This window comes from Marmota monax, unplaced genomic scaffold (genome assembly GCF_021218885.2).
Source record: "Marmota monax isolate L192 unplaced genomic scaffold, Marmota_monax_Labrador192_F-V1.1 WCK01_AAM20220418_F8-fsc00206, whole genome shotgun sequence".
In the NCBI taxonomy this organism is placed as follows: domain Eukaryota; kingdom Metazoa; phylum Chordata; class Mammalia; order Rodentia; family Sciuridae; genus Marmota; species Marmota monax.
Genome location: NW_026694490.1, coordinates 662,234 through 688,434, shown reverse-complemented (window position 1 = coordinate 688,434; position 26,201 = coordinate 662,234).

Genomic DNA, 26,201 nt, shown 5'->3' with positions numbered 1-26,201 from the left:
TATGTTTTCACTGATAAATAAGTGGCATCACTTAGGATAAGGCACCCAACTTCTGATGCCAGGTGCCTCACATGTAAAACTCAAAGATTAGGGCTAAACACCACCTCAATCATGGTATACAAAAAAAAAATAATAATACAAGCCAAGGTTGTGACTCAATGCAGACCTTGATATGCTTTAGATTACTATATATTAGTTTTCCTGTTATAGAGATTCCTGTAAGTGGAATTATACAGCCTCTCCTGCTTTGTGTCTGGCTTCCTTAAATTGGCATAATGTTGTTGGAGTCATCCCTGCTTTGGATTTGTTACTGCTGAGACATATTCCATCATATGGAGATGCCGCGGTCTGGCTGGGCACAATCAGGAGCCACTTGTCAAAAGAAACTAACTTTATTTTTAGAACCACACACACCAAACAAAACAGCCTCTCAGGAAAAACCCTCAGAGCCTCAACTGCCACCACCGGCTTTCCACAAGCCTCTCTCTCCCACACAAGCTTCTCTCCACCTCCCACAATCCTCCTGCTCTTGAGGCCGATTGGCTGGGTCACATGGGCGGAGCCAAAAAAGTCCCCCAATGAGCAGCTCCGTGGTCTGAAAGGGCAGGGAAACAGCCCAATGAGCATCACCGCAGAGGAGCCAATCAGCTAGATGTTGCTGGGGCCGAGGAGCCAATCAGCTAGATGTTGCTGGGGCCGCTGTGAGCCAATCATCAGCTGGCAGCTGGAAGTTTGCTGGGGCCCCTTCGGCTGTGGCTCTCAACATCTCCCCCTCTCTGTTTAAACAACAAGCATGTGGCTTAGGGACCGTGCCTGCCTTAGGTTGTCCAATAGTACATATGGTCCTTAGGTTGGTACCATTGCAATTGGATCTTACCCGTCACTGACTACCGGTCCAGTATACAGCCACACCTGTGGAGAGGTCTTTGTACCAGCGGGGGGGTGAGGTTCTTTGCCTCACCTCTGTTGGCCCCCAAATTTTAGCTGGACGATCATGACAAGCAGAAGGGAGGAAGATACACCAAGCCAATTGACGGCTCCTTTTGGAAAAATTGTACCACCAATGACATCATCAGCAAAAATACCCCAACACTACCACAAGTCGCTGCACCAACAGATAGTTCACAATGCATACAGGTGAGCTCACAATGTGTCCAGGCAAGTTCTGCAAGCAGTTCAGTGATGGCTATTGTAGAAGCTGTAGATTGGTGTTATCTTTGACTTCACCAGCACTGGGATGAAGATAGGAATTCTGGCAATAATGGCTAAAGAAAAAATTATGTAACATTACAGAAGGCACTAAAAGAAAACAATTTTCTTAACAATTTACATTGTCTTCACTGGCACTGGGATGAAGATAGGAATTCTGGCAATAATGGCTAAAGAAAAAATTATGTAACATTACAGAAGGCACTAAAAGAAAACAATTTTCTTAACAATTTACATTATCTTTAAGAGAATTATTAAATATAATGAAAAGGAAAGGTGAAAGTAAACAAACAGATCTGTTAACCTTCTTTTTTGTTTACATATTAAAACAATCCTCAACAGTTGTTTACCCAATTTAAATTAAACCATATAAATTACGTGAAAAAAAATATTTGGATCCATTTTATCATGAGCGCTCATCATATATGATATATGGACATACGTACATTCAAACATATAACACAAAACACAAGTGTGCACACATAATAGAATACATACAACACATAACATTATAGTAAAGGCCTTAAAACTTTTTACAGGTGAAATCTCCATTGCAATGTTTAAAAACTCTATAGTCAAAAAATAGAACTGATCAGCAAAACATTAACCTAGGTCTGTATGAGCTCAAAAAACAAAATAGAACTTCATGATATGGCAAAGGGCAATAATAAAATATATATTGAAAAAAGCATCCTGGTTCTGTTGCAGATGTAAGAATAGCCAAACTGGAGTTTTGGATATCAGTTGTTATGGATTTGAGCCAAATCATCTTCTTTTTGGTCTGTAGAAATCACTTTAGTTAATCTCTCTGGAATCCAAATCGGCTGCTGTTCTCCCTGTGGAAACACACAAACAGACCCACGACTCCAGACAATCACTGGGTCAGGACCTTGGTTAATCTCTCTGGAATCCAAATCGGCTGCTGTTCTCCCTGTGGAAACACACAAACAGACCCCCGACTCCAGACAATTACTGGGTCAGGACCTTTCCATTTTCCTGTTAGAATATCCTTCCAAAGTACCTTGGGCTTATGCACATTTTTTGGACACATAAGCCTTTCCGCGGCACTAAGTCCTGAAGAATCCAAATTTAAAAAGTTTAGAGTAAAAAGCGTTATTTAAAATTTATCTTTGGAGAATATATACCCCTTCCCAATTCCTTCTTTTTGCTTTAATAAGTACATTTTAATAGTTTGATGAGCTCTTTCAACTATGCCTTGTCCCTGTGGATTGTATGGGATTCCTGTTATATGAGTAATGCCAAATGTTGAGCAAAATTGTTTAAAAGAGGTAGAAGTATAACCAGGGGCATTATCTGTTTTTAACTGTTTTGGAACACCCACAGTGGCAAAATTTTGTAAGCAATGAGCTATAACATCTTTAGTTTTTTCTCCGGCATGAAGGGAGCCCATCAAAAATCCAGAAGAAGTATCAACTGTAACATGCAAATATTTTAATTTTCCAAATTCTGGCAAGTGTGTGACGTCCATCTGCCAAATATGGTTAGGTATCAATCCTCTAGGATTGACTCCAAGATTAACTTGTGGTAAAAAGGTCACACAATTTTGACATTGTTTTATTATTTGTCTAGCTTGTTCCTTAGTTATTTTAAAACGCTTTTGTAAAGTATTAGCATTGACATGGAACTTTTTATGAAAATTTATAGCTTCTTCTAGTGTAGAGAAAATATGTATGTCATGTGTAGTTTTATCTGTTAAATCATTGCCCAAACTAAGGGCTCCAGGCAATCCTGTATGTGCCCTGATATGTCCTATAAAGAATGGATCTTTTCTGTCCCAGATTAGACTTTGTATAGTGGAAAGCAAAGAGAAAACAGTAGAAGAAGGGGAAATCCTACCAGCATCTTCAAGAGATACTATAGCATTAACTACATACTGACTATCAGAAAATAAATTAAATACAGAATCTTTAAACATCACAAAAGCTTGTAAAACTGCATTAAGCTCTACCTTTTGAGCTGATTGTTTGGGTACTAAAAATGTAAAAGTTTGATCAGGGGTAACTACTGCTGCTGTACCATTATTTGACCCATCAGTGAATATATTTGGAGCATTCATGATAGGTGTTTTTCTTGTCATTTTTGGAAAAATTACAGGATGCAATGACCAAAAAGACAATAAAGGATTAGATGGTAAGTGGTTATCAAATGAAACATTAGATTTGCACATGATTCTTGCCCAAGTATTTAACTCATTAGCTAACTCATCCATTTGATTCATAGTATATGGAGTAATAATTTTATTGGGAGAAATTCCAAACACTCCCTTTGCTGCTTTTATTCCTTTGAGTATTAATTGTCCTACAGCCTCAGGATACCTAGTAAGAATAGTGTTAGGAGAATAAGATAAATGTATCCATAATAATGGACCTTCTTGCCAAAATACTCCTGTAGGAATATTTTTTGTTGGTAGTACAATAAATAATAAAGGCAAACTTATATCAATTCTATCCAAATGCATATTTTCCATATATGTTTCAATGATTTTTAATGCCTTTCTTGCTTCAGGCGTTAACATTCGGGGTGAATTTGGATCTGATGGACCTTTTAGGATATCAAATAAAGGTCCCAACTCTCCTGTTGGTATACCTAAATAAGGCCTTATCCAATTTATGTCTCCTAATAACTTTTGAAAGTCATTAAGTGATTTGAGTTGATCTACTCGTATTTGAATTTTTGGTGGACGGACCATGGTTGAGGATAATAGAACTCCTAAATAATTAATTGGAAAATTGAATTGTACTTTATCTATTGCTGTCTCTAGATTACAATTTTTTAATAAGTTTGTAAGTGTGGCATAACATTCTAGCAATGTGTTTTTATCTTTGTGTGCTAATAATACATCATCCATATAGTGAAATATTTGTAGTTCAGGATTTTGATTTCTAAGTGGCTGGATTACTTTGTTAACATAAATTTGACACATAGTTGGGCTGTTAGCCATCCCTTGAGGGAGTACTTTCCATTCATATCTCTGATCAGGACCTTCATGATTCAGTGCAGGGATAGTAAATGCAAAACGTGGACTATCCTCAGGATGAATTGGGATTGAAAAAAAACAATCTTTAATATCTATAACTAAAACATACCAGGTTTTTGGCAAAGCAGACAACTGAGGAATCCCTGATTGAGCAGGTCCCATAATAACCATCTCATTATTAATGGCTCTTAAATCTTGCAATAATCTCCATTTACCAGATTTCTTTTTGATGACAAAAATGGGAGTACTATGGGGAGATACAGAAGGTTGTATATGTCCTTCCGCTAATTGTTGTTTGACCAGGTCATGGGCTGCTTGTATCTTTTCTTTAGTCAGGGGCCACTGAGGAACCCATACTGGTCTTTCTGATTTCCAAGTAATTTTTATTGTCTCAGTGGCCCTTTCTGAAAATCCAACCCATGTCTTTCTGTTCCTTAATCTATTTGTATTGGTGCTGCTATACCTTGTTCTTGTTTTTCTAATCTTTTTCCTTTCCTAAAACCTTGTCTAGTCATAATAGTGGGTGCATTTTGGTTGATGTTATTTGTTAATGTCAAACCTAATTGATCTAGGACATCTCGTCCCCATAAATTTACGGGAAGATGATCCAATACATATGGCTGTATAGTTCCTTCACATCCTTCAGGATCCTTCCAATCTAATACCATTGCACTTCTATGGGGATTAGTCGCCACTCCTAGGCCTCGAAGTGTTTGAGTGGCTTGTTGTAATGGCCAATGTTTTGGCCATTCTTGACGAGAGATGATGCTAAGGTCTGCACCTGTATCCAGTAGCCCATTAAATTCATGTCCTTGAATATTTAGTTTTAGCAAGGGGCGAGAATCTAAATTTAAAGAAAGCATAGCCCAATCTACACCTGTGGAGCCTAATCCCTTGGAACCTCTTTCTACAGTACGACTGGAAAATTTATCATGTAGGCTGGGTATTATTAGTAACTGTGCTATTCTATCTCCTGGTGAAATTACTGATATACCCTTTGGAGAACTGGCTATAATTTTTATTTCACCTTCATAATCGGGATCAATTACCCCAGGACTTATCATAAGTCCTTTTAGAGTAGAAGAGCTGCGTCCTAATAATAAGCCTACTATTCCTTTGGGAAGAGGTCCTTTCACCCCTGTGGGAATGATTTGAACTCCCATCTCTGGAGTTAGTACTGCTCTGGCGGAGGCACAGATGTCCAACCCTGCACTCCCTCTGGTTTGTCTGATGAGGGATCTGATGGACAATGTGTCCTGGGCACTACCCTGATGGGGTTGCTGGGTTCCTCCAGTGCTCCGTATATTTGTGGTTTTGGGCCCCAGAGCATTGGGCCCCCCTGTCCATTTTTTGGCAATGGAGCCCGATGCCTTTCTCCACGATATCGTGGATAAACACCTGGTCCTTGTTCGTTTTTTGATAATGGAGTACCCTCTATGGTGGTTTGAGAATGGCATTCATTAGCCCAATGTCTCCCTCTATGGCATCGTGGGCAAATACCTGGTATTCTACTCCTTTGATACCTAGTTTTGTTAAACCCTCCTCCAATGGGGCAATTCCTTTTAAAATGTCCTGTTTGTTCACAATTGTAGCATGTTCTTGGCCTGGCATCTAAAGCCTGTTTTACTGCAGCTGCCACAATTTGCCCTTGTTCATTAATGTCTCTGGCATCTAAAGCCTGTTTTACTGCAGCTGCCATGACTTGCTCTTGTTCATTAATGTCTCTACATAATTTAATATATGTGTTTAAATCTTCATGTTTCCATGGTCTAATGATATCTCTGCACCAACGATTCGCTTGCTCATAAGCCAGGTGTTTTAGTAATGGCATTGCTTGTTCTGTATTCCCAAAAACTCTGGTAGCTGTTTGAATAAGCCTATCTACAAATTCAGCATAAGGTTCATTTGCTCCTTGTATTACCTTAGATAATTGACCTTGTAAACCTCCATGTCCTTGTAAAGTCTTCCATGCCTTAATTGCATCTGCAGCAATTTGTGCATATACGCCAGGATCATATGCAATTTGTTGCTGCTGATCCTCATAAGGTCCCTTTCCTAACAACATATCTAGATTTCTCTGAGGATAACCAGCTGCTGCATTTTGCCTAGCCGTCTCCTTGCAAAATTCCTCATTGGCAACCTTCCATAACAGGTATTGTCCTCCAGTTAGCACAGCTTTACACATATTAGCCCAATCTGCTGGCGTCATGTTCAAGTTGTTAATGGATTCGACCATGCTTACAGTGAAGGGTGCTTGAGGACCATAGGTTGTTACAGCCTCTTTTAGCTGCTTCACTGTTTTGAAATTTAAAACTTGGTAAAATCGCTGCCCTCCTGCCTCAAATACAGGGCATGTTAATATTTGAGATCTTGTCTCAGGATCCCAACTATCAACTGCGGGGGTTGGGGACCTCCCAGCATATGGAGGTGGCCTTGTTAGTTGGACACTTACGTCCTCTGGTGATAGAAAGGTGTTAGTAGCAGTCTACTGTTGTAACTTTCCCCCTGATGGCTTTTTCTGTTTTACACTTTCTTTCTCTGTCTGACTAGCTTGAGAGACCTTCTCTTTTACTTGAATCAATATGTCTTCTCCTTCCTCTACCTTTGTCTGAACTGAAGGCTTTGGACTAAGCAAACAAGATATGAACGTCCACAATGACAATGTGCCAACTGGCAGAGTTCCTGGGCTTTTCTTTTCTATTCTCTTTAAATCTTCACCATGATGGTTCCATTGTGATATATTTAACAACTCCTCCTTAAAAAGCCATGGGCTACATTTTTGTATTGTATCAACGTATGCCCTGATTGTTCTTGATTTTACTGAGATGCCTCCTTCCTCTAACAATTTACTTAACACTCTTTCAGTTTGTTTTTTACTAATTTCTGATCCCGTATTTCTACTATAATACAACCCAACAAGATAACGCCTAACAAAACTGAAACTGAGTGAAACAAAATTGGAACAACACAAAATCATTATAATAGCCTCCTGAAATGTCCATCCGTCCTTTCTCCCTATCTGTTCCTCAGATGTGAGCGGTTTTTCTTCCATCTTACACATCTCCAGGGACAGGCAACTTAAAACAAAAGTGAAACAAAATAACAAAAGAAGAATCTTAAAATGGCTACCCATCCTCTCGCCCTGCCCTCAGGGGCGAGCAGTTCACTTACCCTCAGTCGCTCCCCGTACGGGCCACCAAATGCCACAGTCTGGCTGGGCACAATCAGGAGCCACTTGTCAAAAGAAACTAACTTTATTTTTAGAACCACACACGCCAAACAAAACAGCCTCTCAGGAAAAACCCTCAGAGCCTCAACTGCCACCACCGGCTTTCCACAAGCCTCTCTCTCCCCCACAAGCTTCTCTCCACCTCCCACAATCCTCCTGCTCTTGAGGCCGATTGGCTGGGTCACATGGGCGGAGCCATAAAAGTCCCCCAATGAGCAGCTCCGTGGTCTGAAAGGGCAGGGAAACAGCCCAATGAGCATCACCGCAGAGGAGCCAATCAGCTAGATGTTTCTGGGGCCGCTGTGAGCCAATCATCAGCCGGCAGCTGGAAGTTTGCTGGCAGCTGGAAGTTTGCTGGGGCCCCTTCGGCTGTGGCTCTCAACATCCCATCATATGGAGAGATCATAATTTGTTTACCCTTGAAGTTGTTTCAGTGTAGTTTGAGTAGGGAGAGAAAGTAAATGCTTTTGTTAGTCATCTTCCTTGGACAGTTTGTACCATTTTATAATGGTTACAACTTCATCCTTTTCATTACTTTATCTCTCTGGGGAAATATTATCTCAAGGCCATTCAGATTTTTCCATGCTTTCTACTCCCTCAGAATTGGTCACTGGATTTGTTGTTTGTGCCATCCCTTCCTTACTGATCCTGATTTCTGATGGCCTCTTGCCCTGGGACTGTGGATACTTGGCTTTAATCCAGACCCTGTTCTGGCCTTGCAAGCAGTTTAGCTTTACCTCACATCCAAACTGTGTTGGTCTGTGCTTTATCACTGTGATTTACCATTTCCTTTCTCTTTTAAAAAGCCATTTTTCTCTATTTTCTACATGAGAATTTTGATTCATATTTTCCAGTGTACCTTTGCATTTATTGTGAATGGAACATTATCATTCCAAAACAGAATTATAAAATTTTAAATTAAATCTTGTACAATACCTGAATTCTCATCATTTAAACTGTTCTGGTGATTGTCAACTTTGATTATACCTTATGGCTGTTTGGGGAGTCTGAAAAAATCATCAGGACCAGGCTACCCACAGAACCCTTAAAGAAGAATTGGGGTCTGACCAGACAAGCACAGTTTTTAAACTTTCCACATCAGGCACTGAGGTGTGCAACTGAGGTTGCAAACGATTTTGAGGAAGCCTCCACTTTTGATTTACACTTGCTGGAAGATTTCTTGAAATGGTTGCCACCTTGTTTTGCTGACTTCCACTAAGCATTGTTTTGGAGATCTAAAGAGACTATGAACTTAAACAGTTAGTGAATGATGGCAAAATCTGGCCTACAGCCTGTTTTTGTGCAGTATGCAAGCTAAAAATGGCTTTTACATATTTAACAGGTTAGAAAAAAATGAAAAAAAAATTATTTCCAGACATGTTAAAATCATCTGAATTCACTTTTGTATCCAAAAAGGTACAGTGGATCCCAGTAATGCTCATGCTATGCCTATGGCTGCCTTTGTTCTAGAAGGGTAGAACTGAATAATTCCAGTAGGAACAAAATGGCCTACAAAGCCCTAAATATTCATAATTCAGCCCTTCTCAGGACAAATTTGTTGAACTATGGCTTAGAGCAAGCTCATAGTAACTCTGGTAAATGGTCATGGGTCCCTTTGGCTAAGCCAAGAAAGATTTGTTGGAGTCCTGTGTGACTTCATTGTAGGTTCTTCTGTAATAATCCCTTCATTCAAAGCACTGTAGGATAGGTGTAGAAATGGAGTAAGGGACCACCACTCACCATCATGATTGTTCAATTACTCTGAAGCTGAATTTCATTTTTAATTTCTTTGTATATTTTTAAACTATCTTATAAAGAAATATTCTTTATATTGTATTTATTTTTAAATGGATCAAATACAACCTATGCTAGTATGCTTTTCATTGTTATGATCAAAATACCTCATAAGAAAACTTAAGTCACAGAAAAATTTATTTGGGTTCACAGTTTCAGAGGTTCAGTCCATTGTCAGCTAACTCTATTGTTCTATTCCTGAGTTGAGGCAGAACATCATGGCAGAAGGTTGTGGCAAAGAAAGGCTTTCAGCTCATGGTGACCAGGATGCAGAGAGAGCAAGAGAGGAACCAGAGACTAGATATGGTACACAAGCATGCTCCCACCGATGTATCCTTCACCCATATGTCATGTACCTACAGTTACCACCCAGAAGTCCATTCAAATTATTAATACATCAAATAGATTAATACACTGACAAGGTTACAGTTCTCATAATCTAATTATCTCACCTCTGAACATTTCTGCATTACCTCATACATGAGCTTTTTGGGGATATTAAAGATCCTAACCATAACATTCCAACACTGGCTTCCCATACTTCATGTCCATCTCATAGTAAAAAATGCCTTAAGACCATCTCCATGAGTCCTGTAGTCTTAACAGTTCCAGCACTGCCCAAAAGCCCAAGTCTAAATCCCCTCTGAGACTCAAGGCCTTTGTAAAAATAAAGAACAAATACATATATCCAATATAAAATGGCACAGAGTAAATATGTCCATTTCAAAAGGGAGGAATAGGAACATAGAATGAAGAAATGGTATAAAAGCGTAACCAAAACCCAGCTGGGAAATATTAAGTTCTAGAGCTTCATGTCTAGCACCTGTTGAACATGGTGGCAAGATGTGGGCCCCAAAGGACTTGAACAACCCTACCACTTTGGCCTTCCCAGATTCAGCCCACATGGCTTCTCTCTTGACCTGGCTCTGATCACTTCCTACAGTTTTCATTGACAGACATTCCAGGTTTCTGGCGTCTCTTATTTCCTGGGGTCACCATCCAAGCTTTGGTTTCACTCTTACAGCTTAATGCATCTTTTCCTCAGGGGCTATTCACAATAATTCCAAAGTTGCTACACTTTACCTGACTTTCCAGGACTTCGTTGGCAAAAGAGTAACTTACAGGTAAAAACTTTATTTTAGGCTCACAGTTTCAGAGGTTCTTTTGTTAGCTGGCTAACTCCATTGCTCTAGGCCTGATTGTGAGGCATAATAACAGGGTACAAGGGTGTGGTAGAGGAAAGCTGCTCAGCTCATGCCAGCTAGGAAGCAGAGAGAGTGAGAGGTGCCTCTCACTCCCACCCCAGCTTCTCTCCACCTCCCACAATCCTCCTGCTCTTGAGGCCGATTGGCTGCGTCACATGGGCGGAGCCAAAAAAGTCCCCCAATGAGCAGCTCCGTGGTCTGAAAGGGCAGGGAAACAGTCCAATGAGCATCACCGCAGAGGAGCCAATCAGCTAGATGTTGCTGGGGCCGAGGAGCCAATCAGCTAGATATTGCTGGGGCCGCTGTGAGCCAATCATCAGCTGGCAGCTGGAAGTTTGCTGGGGCCCCTTCGGCTGTGGCTCTCAACATCTCCCCCTCTCTGTTTAAACAACAAGCATGTGGCTTAGGGACCGTGCCTGTTAGGCAGTCCAATTCAACATATGGTCCTTACCCGTCATCGGATGAACTGACCTCTAGGCGTCAGCCTCCTGTCTTAGGTTGGAACCACTGCAATTGGATCATACCCATCACTGACTACTGGTCCAGCATACAGCCATACTTGTGGATAGGCCTTTGCACCTGTGGGGGGGTGAGGTTCTTTGCCTCACCTCTGTTGGCCCCCAAATTTTAGACCATCACTAGTAGAGGAGGATGCAAAATGCCATGACATTAAGCCAATTGAGGGCTCCTTTGAAAAATTGTACCACCGGTGACACCATCAGCAAAAATACTCCAGCACTACCACAAGTCGCTGCACCAACAGATAGTTCACAATGCATACAGGTGAGCTCACAATGTGTCCAGGCAAGTTCTGCAAGCAGTTCAGTGATGGCTATTGTAGAAGCTGTAGATTGGTTTTATCTTTGACTTCACTAGCACTGGGATGAAGATAGGAATTCTGGCAATAATGGCTAAAGAAAAAATTATGTAACATTACAGAAGGCACTAAAAGAAAACAATTTTCTTAACAATTTACATTGTCTTCACTGGCACTGGGATGAAGATAGGAATTCTGGCAATAATGGCTAAAGAAAAAATTATGTAACATTACAGAAGGCACTAAAAGAAAACAATTTTCTTAACAATTTACATTATCTTTAAGAGAATTATTAAATATAATGAAAAGGAAAGGTGAAAGTAAACAAACAGATCTGTTAACCTTCTTTTTTGTTTACATATTAAAACAATCCTCAACAGTTGTTTACCCAATTTAAATTAAACCATATAAATCACGTGAAAAAAAAATATTTGGATCCATTTTATCATGAGCGCTCATCTTATATGATATATGGACATACGTACATTCAAACATATAACACAAAACACAAGTGTGCACACATAATAGAATACATACAACACATAACATTATAGTAAAGGCCTTATAACTTTTTACAGGTGAAATCTCCATTGCAATGTTTAAAAACTCTATAGTCAAAAAATAGAACTGATCAGCAAAACATTAACCTAGGTCTGTATGAGCTCAAAAAACAAAATAGAACTTCATGATATGGCAAAGGGCAATAATAAAATAGATATTGAAAAAAGCATCCTGGTTCTGTTGCAGATGTAAGAATAGCCAAACTGGAGTTTTGGGTATCAGTTGTTATGGATTTGAGCCAAATCATCTTCTTTTTGGTCTGTAGAAATCGCTTTAGTTAATCTTTCTGGAATCCAAATTGGCTGCTGTTCTCCCTGTGGAAACACATAAACAGACCCCCGACTCCAGACAATCACTGGGTCAGGACCTTGGTTAATCTCTCTGGAATCCAAATCGGCTGCTGTTCTCCCTGTGGAAACACACAAACAGACCCCCGACTCCAGACAATTACTGGGTCAGGACCTTTCCATTGTCCTGTTAGAATATCCTTCCAAAGTACCTTGGGCTTATGTACATTTTTTGGACACATATGCCTTTCCGCAGCACTAAGTCCTGAAGAATCCAAATTTAAAAAGTTTAGAGTAAAAAGGGTTATTTTAAGTTTATCTTTGGGGAATATATACCCCTTCCCAATTCCTTCTTTTTGCTTTAATAAGTACATTTTAATAGTTTGATGAGCTCTTTCAACTATGCCTTGTCCCTGTGGATTGTATGGGATTCCTGTTATATGAGTAATGCCAAATGTTGAGCAAAATTGTTTAAAAGAGGTAGAAGTATAACCAGGGGCATTATCTGTTTTTAACTGTTTTGGAACACCCACAGTGGCAAAATTTTGTAAGCAATGAGCTATAACATCTTTAGTTTTTTCTCCGGCATGAAGGGAGCCCATCAAAAATCCAGAAGAAGTATCAACTGTAACATGCAAATATTTTAATTTTCCAAATTCTGGCAAGTGTGTGACGTCCATCTGCCAAATATGGTTAGGTATCAATCCTCTAGGATTGACTCCAAGATTAACTTGTGGTAAAAAGGTCACACAATTTTGACATTGTTTTATTATTTGTCTAGCTTGTTCCTTAGTTATTTTAAAACGCTTTTGTAAAGTATTAGCATTGACATGGAACTTTTTATGAAAATTTATAGCTTCTTCTAGTGTAGAGAAAATATGTATGTCATGTGTAGTTTTATCTGTTAAATCATTGCCCAAACTAAGGGCTCCAGGCAACCCTGTATGTGCCCTGATATGTCCTATAAAGAATGGATCTTTTCTGTCCCAGATTAGACTTTGTATAGTGGAAAGCAAAGAGAAAACAGTAGAAGAAGGGGAAATCCTACCAGCATCTTCAAGAGATACTATAGCATTAACTACATACTGACTATCAGAAAATAAATTAAATACAGAATCTTTAAACATCACAAAAGCTTGTAAAACTGCATTAAGCTCTACCTTTTGAGCTGATTGTTTGGGTACTAAAAATGTAAAAGTTTGATCAGGGGTAACTACTGCTGCTGTACCATTATTTGACCCATCAGTGAATATATTTGGAGCATTCATGATAGGTGTTTTTCTTGTCATTTTTGGAAAAATTACAGGATGCAATGACCAAAAAGACAATAAAGGATTAGATGGTAAGTGGTTATCAAATGAAACATTAGATTTGCACATGATTCTTGCCCAAGTATTTAACTCATTAGCTAACTCATCCATTTGATTCATAGTATATGGAGTAATAATTTTATTGGGAGAAATTCCAAACACTCCCTTTGCTGCTTTTATTCCTTTGAGTATTAATTGTCCTACAGCCTCAGGATACCTAGTAAGAATAGTGTTAGGAGAATAAGATAAATGTATCCATAATAATGGACCTTCTTGCCAAAATACTCCTGTAGGAATATTTTTTGTTGGTAGTACAATAAATAATAAAGGCAAACTTATATCAATTCTATCCAAATGCATATTTTCCATATATGTTTCAATGATTTTTAATGCCTTTCTTGCTTCAGGCGTTAACATTCGGGGTGAATTTGGATCTGATGGACCTTTTAGGATATCAAATAAAGGTCCCAACTCTCCTGTTGGTATACCTAAATAAGGCCTTATCCAATTTATGTCTCCTAATAACTTTTGAAAGTCATTAAGTGATTTGAGTTGATCTACTCGTATTTGAATTTTTGGTGGACGGACCATGGTTGAGGATAATAGAACTCCTAAATAATTAATTGGAAAATTGAATTGTACTTTATCTATTGCTGTCTCTAGATTACAATTTTTTAATAAGTTTGTAAGTGTGGCATAACATTCTAGCAATGTGTTTTTATCTTTGTGTGCTAATAATACATCATCCATATAGTGAAATATTTGTAGTTCAGGATTTTGATTTCTAAGTGGCTGGATTACTTTGTTAACATAAATTTGACACATAGTTGGGCTGTTAGCCATCCCTTGAGGGAGTACTTTCCATTCATATCTCTGATCAGGACCTTCATGATTCAGTGCAGGGATAGTAAATGCAAAACGTGGACTATCCTCAGGATGAATTGGGATTGAAAAAAAACAATCTTTAATATCTATAACTAAAACATACCAGGTTTTTGGCAAAGCAGACAACTGAGGAATCCCTGATTGAGCAGGTACCATAATAACCATCTCATTATTAATGGCTCTTAAATCTTGCAATAATCTCCATTTACCAGATTTCTTTTTGATGACAAAAATGGGAGTATTATGGGGAGATACAGAAGGTTGTATATGTCCTTCCGCTAATTGTTGTTTGACCAGGTCATGGGCTGCTTGTATCTTTTCTTTAGTCAGGGGCCACTGAGGAACCCATACTGGTCTTTCTGATTTCCAAGTAATTTTTATTGTCTCAGTGGCCCTTTCTGAAAATCCAACCCATGTCTTTCTGTTCCTTAATCTATTTGTATTGGTGCTGCTATACCTTGTTCTTGTTTTTCTAATCTTTTTCCTTTCCTAAAACCTTGTCTAGTCATAATAGTGGGTGCATTTTGGTTGATGTTATTTGTTAATGTCAAACCTAATTGATCTAGGACATCTCGTCCCCATAAATTTATAGGAAGATGATCCAATACATATGGCTGTATAGTTCCTTCACATCCTTCAGGATCCTTCCAATCTAATACCATTGCACTTCTATGGGGATTAGTCGCCACTCCTAGGCCTCGAAGCATTTCAGTGGCTTGTTGTAACGGCCAATGTTTTGGCCATTCTTGACGAGAGATGATGCTAAGGTCTGCACCTGTATCCAGTAGCCCATTAAATTCATGTCCTTGAATATTTAGTTTTAGCATGGGGCGAGAATCTAAATTTAAAGAAAGCATAGCCCAATCTACACCTGTGGAGCCTAATCCCTTGGAACCTCTTTCTACAGTATGACTGGAAAATTTATCATGTAGGCTGGGTATAATTAGTAACTGTGCTATTCTATCTCCTGGTGAAATTACTGATATACCCTTTGGAGAACTGGCTATAATTTTTATATCACCTTCATAATCGGGATCAATTACCCCAGGACTTATCATAAGTCCTTTTAGAGTAGAAGAGCTGCGTCCCAATAATAAGCCTACTGTTCCTTTGGGAAGAGGTCCTTTCACCCCTGTGGGAATGATTTGAACTCCCATCTCTGGAGTTAGTACTGCTCTGGCGGAGGCGCAGATGTCCAACCCTGCGCTCCCTCTGGTTTGTCTGATGAGGGATCTGATGGACAATGTGTCCTGGGCACTACCCTGATGGGGTTGCTGGGTTCCTCCAGTGCTCCGTATATTTGTGGTTTTGGGCCTCGGAGCATTGGGCCCCCCTGTCCATTTTTTGGCAACGGAGCCCGATGCCTTTCTCCACGATATCGTGGATAAACACCTGGTCCTTGTTCGTTTTTTGATAATGGAGTACCCTCTATGGTGGTTTGAGAACGGCATTCATTAGCCCAATGTCTCCCTCTACGGCATCGTGGGCAAATACCTGGTATTCTACTCCTTTGATACCTAGTTTTGTTAAACCCTCCTCCAATGGGGCAATTCCTTTTAAAATGTCCTGTTTGTTCACAATTGTAGCATGTTCTTGGCCTGGCATCTAAAGCCTGTTTTACTGCAGCTGCCACAATTTGCCCTTGTTCATTAATGTCTCTGGCATCTAAAGCCTGTTTTACTGCAGCTGCCACGACTTGCTCTTGTTCATTAATGTCTCTACATAATTTAATATATGTGTTTAAATCTTCATGTTTCCATGGTATAATGATATCTCTGCACCAACGATTCGCTTGCTCATAAGCCAGGTGTTTTAGTAATGGCATTGCTTGTTCTGTATTCCCAAAAACTCTGGTAGCTGTTTGAATAAGCCTATCTACAAATTCAGCATAAGGTTCATTAGCTCCTTGTATTACCTTAGATAATTGACCTTGTAAACCTCCATGTCCTTGTAAAGTATTCCATGCCTTAATTGCATCTACAGCAATTTGTGCATATACACCAGGATCATATGCAATTTGTTGCTGCTGATCCTCATAAGGTCCCTTTCCTAACAACATATCTAGATTTCTCTGAGGATAACCAGCTGCTGCATTTTGCCTAGCCGTCTCCTTGCAAAATTCCTCATTGGCAACCTTCCATAACAGGTATTGTCCTCCAGTTAGCACAGCTTTACACATATTAGCCCAATCTGCTGGCGTCATGTTCAAGTTGTTAATGGATTCGACCATGCTTACAGTGAAGGGTGCTTGAGGACCATAGGTTGTTACAGCCTCTTTTAGCTGCTTCACTGTTTTGAAATTTAAAACTTGGTAAAATCGCTGCCCTCCTGCCTCAAATACAGGGCATGTTAATATTTGAGATCTTGTCTCAGGATCCCAACTATCAACTGCGGGGGTTGGGGGCCTCCCAGCATATGGAGGTGGCGCTGTTGGTTGGACACTTACGCCCTCTGGTGATAGAAAGGTGTTAGTAGCAGTCTCCTGTAGAGGTGGTGCTGTTGGTTGGACACTTACACCCTCTGGTGATAGAAAGGTGTTAGTAGCAGTCTCCTGTTGTAAATTTCCCCCTGATGGCTTTTTCTGTTTTACACTTTCTTTCTCTGTCTGACTAGCTTGAGAGGCCTTCTCTTTTACTTGAATCTTTTCCTCTGTCTGACTAACTTGAGAGACCTTCTCTTTTACTTGAATCATTATGTCTTCTCCTTCCTCTACCATTGTCTGAACTGAAGGCTTTGGACTAAGCAAACAAGATACGAATGTCCACAATGGCAATGTGCCAACTGGCAGAGTCCCTGGGCTTTTCTTTTCTATTCTTTTTAAATCTTCACCATGATGGTTCCATTGTGATATATTTAACAACTCCTCCTTAAAAAGCCATGGGCTACATTTTTGTATTGTATCAACGTATGCCCTGACTGCTCTTGATTTTACTGGGATGCCTCCTTCCTCTAACAATTTACTTAACACTCTTTCAGTTTGTTTTTTACTAATTTCTGATCCCATATTTCTACTATAATACAACCCAACAAGATGACGCCAAACAAAACAGAGACAGAATGAAATAAAAAGGGAACAACAAAAAGTCATTATAGCCTTTCTATCCTCCTGACATGTGCATCTGTCCTTTCTCCCTATCTGTTCCTCAGACGTAAATAGTTTTTCCTCAGATGTGAGCGGTTTTTCTTCCGTCTCACTCATCTCCAGGGACAGGCAACTTAAAACAAAAGTGAAGCAAAATAAAAGAGGAATCTTAAAATGGCTACCCATCCTCTCGCCCTGCCCTCAGGGGCGAGCAGTTTCACTTACCCTCAGTCGCTCCCCGTACGGGCCACCAAATGCCACAGTCTGGCTGGGCACAATCAGGAGCCACTTGTCAAAAGAAACTAACTTTATTTTTAGAACCACACACGCCAAACAAAATAGCCTCTCAGGAAAAACCCTCAGAGCCTCAACTGCCACCACCGGCTTTCCACAAAACAGCCTCTCTCCCACCCCAGCTTCTCTCCACCTCCCACAATCCTCCTGCTCTTGAGGCTGATTGGCTGGGTCACATGGGCGGAGCCAAAAAAGTCCCCCAATGAGCAGCTCCGTGGTCTGAAAGGGCAGGGAAACAGTCCAATGAGCATCACCGCAGAGGAGCCAATCAGCTAGATGTTGCTGGGGCCGCTGTGAGCCAATCATCAGCTGGCAGCTGGAAGTTTGCTGGGGCCCCTTCGGCTGTGGCTCTCAACAGGCATGCATGCCCCCAGTGATCTACTTCCTTTACCTGCCTACAGTTACCACTCAGAAGTATATTCATCTTATTACTCCATCAAATGGATTCATGCACTGACAAGGTTATAGTTTTCATAATCTAGTCATATCACCTCTGAATAGTTCTTACATTGCCTAACACATGAATTTTTCAGGGGATATTAAAGATCCAAATCATAATATAACCTTATAGGAACAACATTATAGGATGTTCAGATATTTCAATATCCAGGAAATATTTTGATTAACTACCCAATTTTGAAAATAACTGTAGGTCAAATCATTATGACTATTTTTCCAACCTTTCTGTCAAGGTCAATAGCACTCCATTTCAACCAGGAAGTTACATGCTTCTACTCACCCTCTGGCTCCAGGATCCCAACATCCCCACTGAAATGAGGGTGGCCATGACAAGGGAAGAATCTCACATCTCTCTGTGACCCTTGCAAAATAAAAACTAACCAATTCCAAAAATAGTATAAGGAAGGAAATAAATTAAGATCAGAGTCAAGAGCAATGAAATAGATAATAAAACAATAAGACCATGAATCAATGAAATAAAGAGTTGGTTTTTTGAAAGACTAATAAAACCTTAGCCAAACTAACCAAAAGACAAAAGATAGAAGACCCAAATCTATAAAATTAAAGATAAAAGAGAATTTGCCACAGACATCACAGAAATCCAGAGGATCATTAGGGACTATTTTGAAAATTTATACTCCAAAAAATTATAAAGCCTAGAAGAAGTGGACACATTTATAGACACAGGAAACCTGCCAAAATTGAATCAACAAGGCACAGAAAACCTAAACAGACCACTGACTTGCAACATGAAGCAGTACTAAAAGGTCTTCCGACACAAAGAAAAACTCAGTAACAGATGGATTCTTAGCTGAATTATATCCAATATTTAAAGAAAAACTAATACCAATGATACTCAAATTATTTCATGGAATAGAAAGGGATGAAACACTTTCAAATTCATCCTATGAAGCTAGTATCATTCTCATACCAAAACTAGATTAAGGACACATCAAAGAAAGAAAACTATGGACCAATATTCTTGATGAACATAGATGCAGAAATGTTTAATAAAATATTAACAAATTGCATTCAACAACATAATAAGAAGATTGTACACCATGATCAAGTTGGTTTTATTCCTGATTTGCAAGGTTGGTTTAACATATGCATATCAATAAATGTAATTCACCACAGAAATAGAATTAAGTAAAACAATCACATAATCATCTCAATAGATGCAGAGAAAGTCTTTGACAAAATTCAGCATGCATTCATGACAAAAAAACACTGAAGAAACTAGGGCTGAAAGGAACTTACCACAACATCATAAAGGTTATATACAATATACCCAAAGCCAACAATCATAGTGAATGGGGTAAAGCCAAAAACATTTCCTTTAAAAAACTGGAACAAGACAAGATGTTCACTCTCATCACTTTTTTTTCAATATAGCACTGGAAATTTTAGTCAGAACAATTAGGGAAGAGAAGGAAATAAAAGAGATACATATAGGAAAGGAATTATCACTGTTTGCAGATGACATGATCCTATAATTAGAAGATCCAAATAGCTCCACCAAAAGACTTCAAGAGATAATAAACATTCAGCAAAGTAACAGGTTACAAAATCAACATACAAGGCTGAATAGTTATCCTGTATACCAATAATGAATCAGCTGAGAAAGAAGTCAGGGAAACAATTCCAATCACTTTAGCTTAAAAAAAAATTTAGCAATAAATCTAAAGTGCTGAAATACCTCTGCAATGAAAACTATAGACCACTGAAGAAAGAAATTGAAGACACAACATGCATATTTATGTATAGGCAGAATTAAAAATGGCCCTACTGCCTAAACCAATATAAAGATTCAATCCATCAAAATACCAATGAAATTCTTCACAAAAGTAGGAAAAAATAGTCCTAAAATTCATTTGGAAGAAGAAAAGTCCAAGAATAAAAAAGCAATTCTATTCCAAAAAAGCAATACTGGAGTCAACACATTACCTAACATCAAATTACACTACAAAGCCACATGAACAAAGACTGCATAGTACTGATGTAAAAACAGACACACGAACTGATGGAACAGAACAGAAGATGGAGACAAACCCACATAGATCCAATCATCTGATCTTTGACAAAGGTGCCAAAAACATATATTAGGGAAAAGACAGCCTTTTTACAAATGGTGCTTGGAAATCTAGTTTTCCATATATACAAGAGTGAGAGTAGATCTTTTCCCTCACCCAGCACAAAATGGATCAAAACCTATGCATCAGACCAGAAAATATGCAACTCCTAGGAGAAAATGTAGGGTCAACACTCTAGCATATTGGAACAGACAATGATTTATAAAGAGGACTCCTGCAACTAATGAAATAATATTAAGAATTAATAAATGAGATAGCATCAAATTAAAAACTTGCATGGCAAAGGTTGCAATTAAGAATGTGAAGAGAACCTACAGAACAGGAGAAAGTCCTTGCTAGTTACTCTTCAGACAAAGGATGAATATCCAGAACATATAAATAATTCAAAACTTAACACCTCCAAATAAATCAATAAATGAGGAAATGAACTAAAAGGACACTTCTTAAAAGAAAATATACAAATGGACAACAAATATATTTAATAATGTCAAACATCTTTAGCAATCAGGAAAATTAAAATCCAAACTACACTGAAATTTTATCTTACAATAATTAGAATGGCAACCATCAAAATACAAACAATAATAAATGCTGGAGAGGATATGGATAAAAAGGAACACGTTTACAGTGCTGGTGGGATTGCAAATTAGTACAACCACTATGGAAATCAATATGGAGATTCCTCAAAAGACTAGGAATGGAATCACTGTATGACCCAGCTATACCACTTCTCAATATCTATTTTAAAGAATTAAAGTCAGAATACTATAGCAATACATGCATAACCATGTTTATAGGAGCACAATCCACAACAGCCACACTATGAAAATAACCTAAGATTCTGGCAATGTATGAATGGATAAAAGAAATGTGATATATATATATATATATATATATATATATATATATATATATATATATATATATATATACACAATGGAGTTTTATTCAATCACAAAGAATAATGAAATTATGTAATTTGCAGCAAATGGATGGAACTTGAGAACATTACATTAAGTGAAATAAATCAAACTTAGAAAGCCAAGGGTCATATTTTTCTGTCTTATGTGGAGACTAAAGAGGAAAAAAGGGGGGAAAATCTCATGAAAATGGAAGAAAAATCAATAGAGGAAAGAAACTATGGTAAAGCAGGAGGGGAGGGAAGAGGGAAATACTGGGGAATGATACTGGCCAATTTACATTGTTATATCATGTGCATGTATGAATATGTAACAATGACGCCCATCATTATGTACTATAATTATAATACACCAATAAAAATATGGGAAAAAACAAAAACCAATATAATGTTTGGTATTATAAATGGTATTCACAATGAAAATGGTATTTTCTATTTGTTAAAATGGTTTTGTGTGTATTAGTCTTCTACCCAACATACTTGTTAATCTGTTTTTAATTTTAATTTTCTTTAGCTTGTTTTGAATTTTATAAGAAGATAGTAATGGATAGCTTTGCTTATTTTCACTTTCATATTTGTATTAATCTATATATGTATGTTTGCAAGTATGTATTATATATCACTGCAGTGCCTGGTAGAATGTGTAGCTTATTGCATTCCATTCTACATGATGTTGATCAGAGGTCTTCATAGGAGTTGTCTTTGCCTCTTTTCTAATTGTAAAGAGAATACTTCTAATGTTTTACTACTAAGGGTGGCATTTGATGTAGTTTATTGTTTTAACATCGGTTGTCAGTTCACAGAAACAAAGTTCTGTTTTCAATTTGCTGAGAATTACTGTTATTTTGTGGTTTAATATTGGCTGATTAATTTACTAAATATGTCTTTGCTGGATATTTTGTCATAATCTCTCTCTCCTTCTTCCTTTGTTCAGGTAATATGTTAAATATTATGGACCTCTTAAAATTCTAAACCAACCTCTTGTTCTTAAGCACAATTTTGTCATGTTGCATTATCTATTTTAGCTATTGTTGGAGTTAGTTTGTTATTGATTTATTTGGTGGGCTTTTGCATTTATGTAACTAATGGATGTTGACTAGTAATTTTGCTTTTGCATGTATTCCTTGTCAACAACACTTTTAAAAATATTAAGATTTTTCTATTCATTTAGTTTGGAAAATTATTTTTATGGCATTTGTCTATTTGATCTGAAATTTCTAATTATCAGCATATCTTTTTCATATTAGCTTTTCACCTCTTCTGTGACTGCAAACATGACTCCTTCTTCACTCCAAAAGTGGCTTTTCTGTACCTTCTAATTTTTTTTACCCATCTTGCAGAGGATTTATCATTATCCTGTGTTTCTAAAGCACTAACTTCTAGCATTTTTGTTCAATTATATCATCTCTGTTATCAGTTTCATTTAATATCTGTGCTTATTTTTGTTACTTTTCCTTGACAAAGTGGAAAGATTTGAGGTTATTTTCTCTTAAGTCAATAATCAAGTAACAATCTTTTCATATACAACCAGGTTTTATTCATTATAATTTTTATCCTTGAATGAAATGGATATTCAAATATCCAATACTTTCAATGGTTCATAAAAGACCTGTGGCTTTTCAATGTTAGTGTTTTTAATAAATGTCATCATGTATGTTCAATTCAACTGTTGGAATATCAGATTATTAAGGAAGAGGGATCTGCATAACTGAAGTAAAGGAATTATTATTATGAAAATATATGAAGTTTGTTTAAGAGAATAGCATACAGCCTAGAAATGACACTGATTTTGAAATCATACTTGTCTGGATTCAAATCCAGGCTCTGTCATTTATGGTCTATGTGGTTTTAGGAAAGTTCTGAATCTCTCTGGGATTCCATTCTTCTATGTTGAAGTCAAGTGATGCTGTCTGCCAAGTGTTCTCCCTTGTTCCAGGCACTTACCTGATAGAACTGAACTTATTAACTGCCTTCATTTGGGTGGTGCAATGTAAGTGACTAGCTCTGGCTAAACCATTGTTGAGTGATGTGTGCTATTTCTGGGACAGAACATCTTGTTAGTTTGAGACTGGGACTCTCTTTACATCTGGCACAGTGACAGACCATTTTCTAAATGGTGGTTGTTTCATCACTTTGTGTCTCTGAGCCATTCCAGTATGAATCATTCAGGCCTCAATATCCACCATCCTGTGAAGGATGTGTACGTGCCATGGACATGTAGTAGCAGTAAAAATAAGCCACCAAATTTTGAAGGTTGCCTGGAACCACAGCATTAACAAGCCCGTACTGACTCATATATCTCATGTATAAATTAAAATAACACTCTCACAGGATTTTTTTTTCCTGAGGATAAGTTTCATGATGATGTAATTGATTAACATATAATAAGATCTCAAAATATGACAGTATACCTGATAATAACCTAACAATTCTGGAAAATATGGGAAAATTGTATAAAATTAAAGGTATTGTGTCTGCCTATCCTGACAAATAAAATTGTATCCTTCTTAGAAAAGTGATGCATTTTATTTATTTCTACACATAATACTTCCAAACAACTTAAACTTTTCAATAAATTTCTTGCCATCATGCTATCAGGAATATGTTTACAGGGCTGGAGTTGTAGCTCAGTGGTGTGTGAAACACTGGGTTCAATTCTCAGTACCATATATAAATAAATAAAATAAAGGTCCATCAACAATGAAAAAAAAATTTAAAGTAATATATGGGGCTAGGGTTTGTAGCTCAGTGGTAGAGTGCTTGTCTCGCATGTATGAGGCACTGTGTTCAATCCTCAATACCACATAAAAATAGATAAATAAAAAAGGAGTCTGGGGTTGTGGTGTAGCGGTATAGTGCTCACCTAGCATGTGTGAGGCCTTGGGTTCAATCCTCAGCACCACATGAAAATAAATAAATAAAATAAAGGTATTGCGTCCAACTACAACTAAAAATTAAATATTAAAAAAAGGTATTGTGTCCATATCCAACTAAAAATTTTAAAAAGTAATATGTTATAATTTGGGGATATCCATAAAGAACAGAAAAGTGAAAATATTACAGCAGGACAGAGACTGACTAGTCAAATAAGAAAATGGGCTAAAGACCAATAAGTAACTTCATAATGATAGTATATTATAATTATATGTGTGTAAACACACATACCATTGTTCTTTGTAAATATGGCTACAAAATATTTTTTAAAACAATTTATATCACTGATGGATCATTCTTTTTTAAAAATATTTTTAGTTATAGATGGACACAATATCTTTATTTTATTTATTTATTTTTTATGTGGTGCTGGGGGTCAAACCCAGTACCTCATGCATGCAAAACAAGCACTCAAATACTGAGCTATAACCCCAGCCCTGGGAACAAAATATTAATGTAGTATAAAGTATTTAGTTTGAACAGGTTTTCCCAAAATATTTTCTGAAGTTGAGATACCTATACACTATGGAAAATTGTTCCATTCAGGGATAAATTGGACAAACTACCTCTCCTTTCAAGACTCATGTTTCATATTAGCAAATTATCTAAAACTTTCCTACAATATTGAAATCCTTTTACCTTCATTTCTGTTTGTCCCACATTTCTCTAATGGTTGATCACATTTTTGTTGTGGCTCTCTCTCAGACTTAGTGTTTTGCAGAATAACCTTGGAAATACTGAGATAAGAATTTTAAAAAGGGAATTACGTAAGGTTCATATAAAATAAAGTATCACAAGCTATAATATTTTAAACACTCTTTCAATGAATATTTATTTATTTTATATAGAAATAATACTTTATATTTCTCCCAAAATTAATTGTTTGTCAAAATGATTAAAGCACTATCACTGTGGTGGTAGAGAATTACAAGATTCAGAATATTTTACATATATCAAGATACAAAACATAAAAGATTTAATAGTTCCAAACATAAATTGACTGTAAATAACTTTAAAAGTAGAGCATATAACACACAAATTTTCTATAGTCCCAAAATACAAATGTAGTAACTGAGTTAATATCCATGTTCATGCTACGTCTACATTAAATACCTACTATTCACATCCATCAAGTGCCCCATAAATGTAAGAACACTCATTTATTTGCCAAACTTTACTTATTTAGTATTATCTTCATGAATTTTGACATATATTACATATAATTTTACTTAATACATTTTCTTAAGTCACTATTACTTTGTAATGTACTTTTCAAGGAGTGGAGGAAATAACAGAAAATTGGGGGAAGGGGAGAGCACCCCAAAGAAATAATGTTTGATTGAACTACTTTAAGATATTTATAGAGATTTCAAGCACAATAAAGATTATGGCACCCTACTCCATATGCACTTCAGAAAACAACTGAAATTCAAGTAAATACAAGAAACAAATCCTGAATTTTCACATGATGGCTATATTCACATTTTTATCAATATGCCCAATTCTTATTTTCAAAAAAGCTTCCCTCCCCTTGGGCGTGTGTGTGTGTGTGTGGTGGTGGTGGTACTTGGATGGTACTCAGGGCCTTGCACATGCAAGCAAGCATTCACTATTCCACCAATCCACATTCTCAGCCCCCTCCATTTTCCTCAGAGAATCAAATATGAGTAGGAAATTAAGATTTGGATTTGGAATCATCAATAAAAATTAGCATCTAGAAAAATGTCTGGTAGTTTTAGAAACAATGGGACAGAGGAAGTCGATGAGGATGCGAGGCACAAACAGTGAATCAGGCAGTGTGATGCGCCTAGACGGGGTTTCAGCGAGGGTGGGAGGAGGAGAGCAAGGTTCCATCTGGCTTGAGAGTCCAGCCCTTGAGATGACTGACACGTCCTGGAACCCCGCCCACCCTTCCCTGCTACCAGAGTCCCGTGCATTGTTCTCCTCTGCCTCACTCTCCACCATCAACAGTGCCACTAAGTCCCTGGTGGGGGCAGCACTCATCTGCGTGCTTTCTCTGCCACGTGTACAGGAGTTTGACCCGGATCAGAAAGTCATCTCCCTACTTCCACCCAATTCTCACTCCTCACAAATTTTGGCTCTGTGGTGGCCACTTGGCTACCCT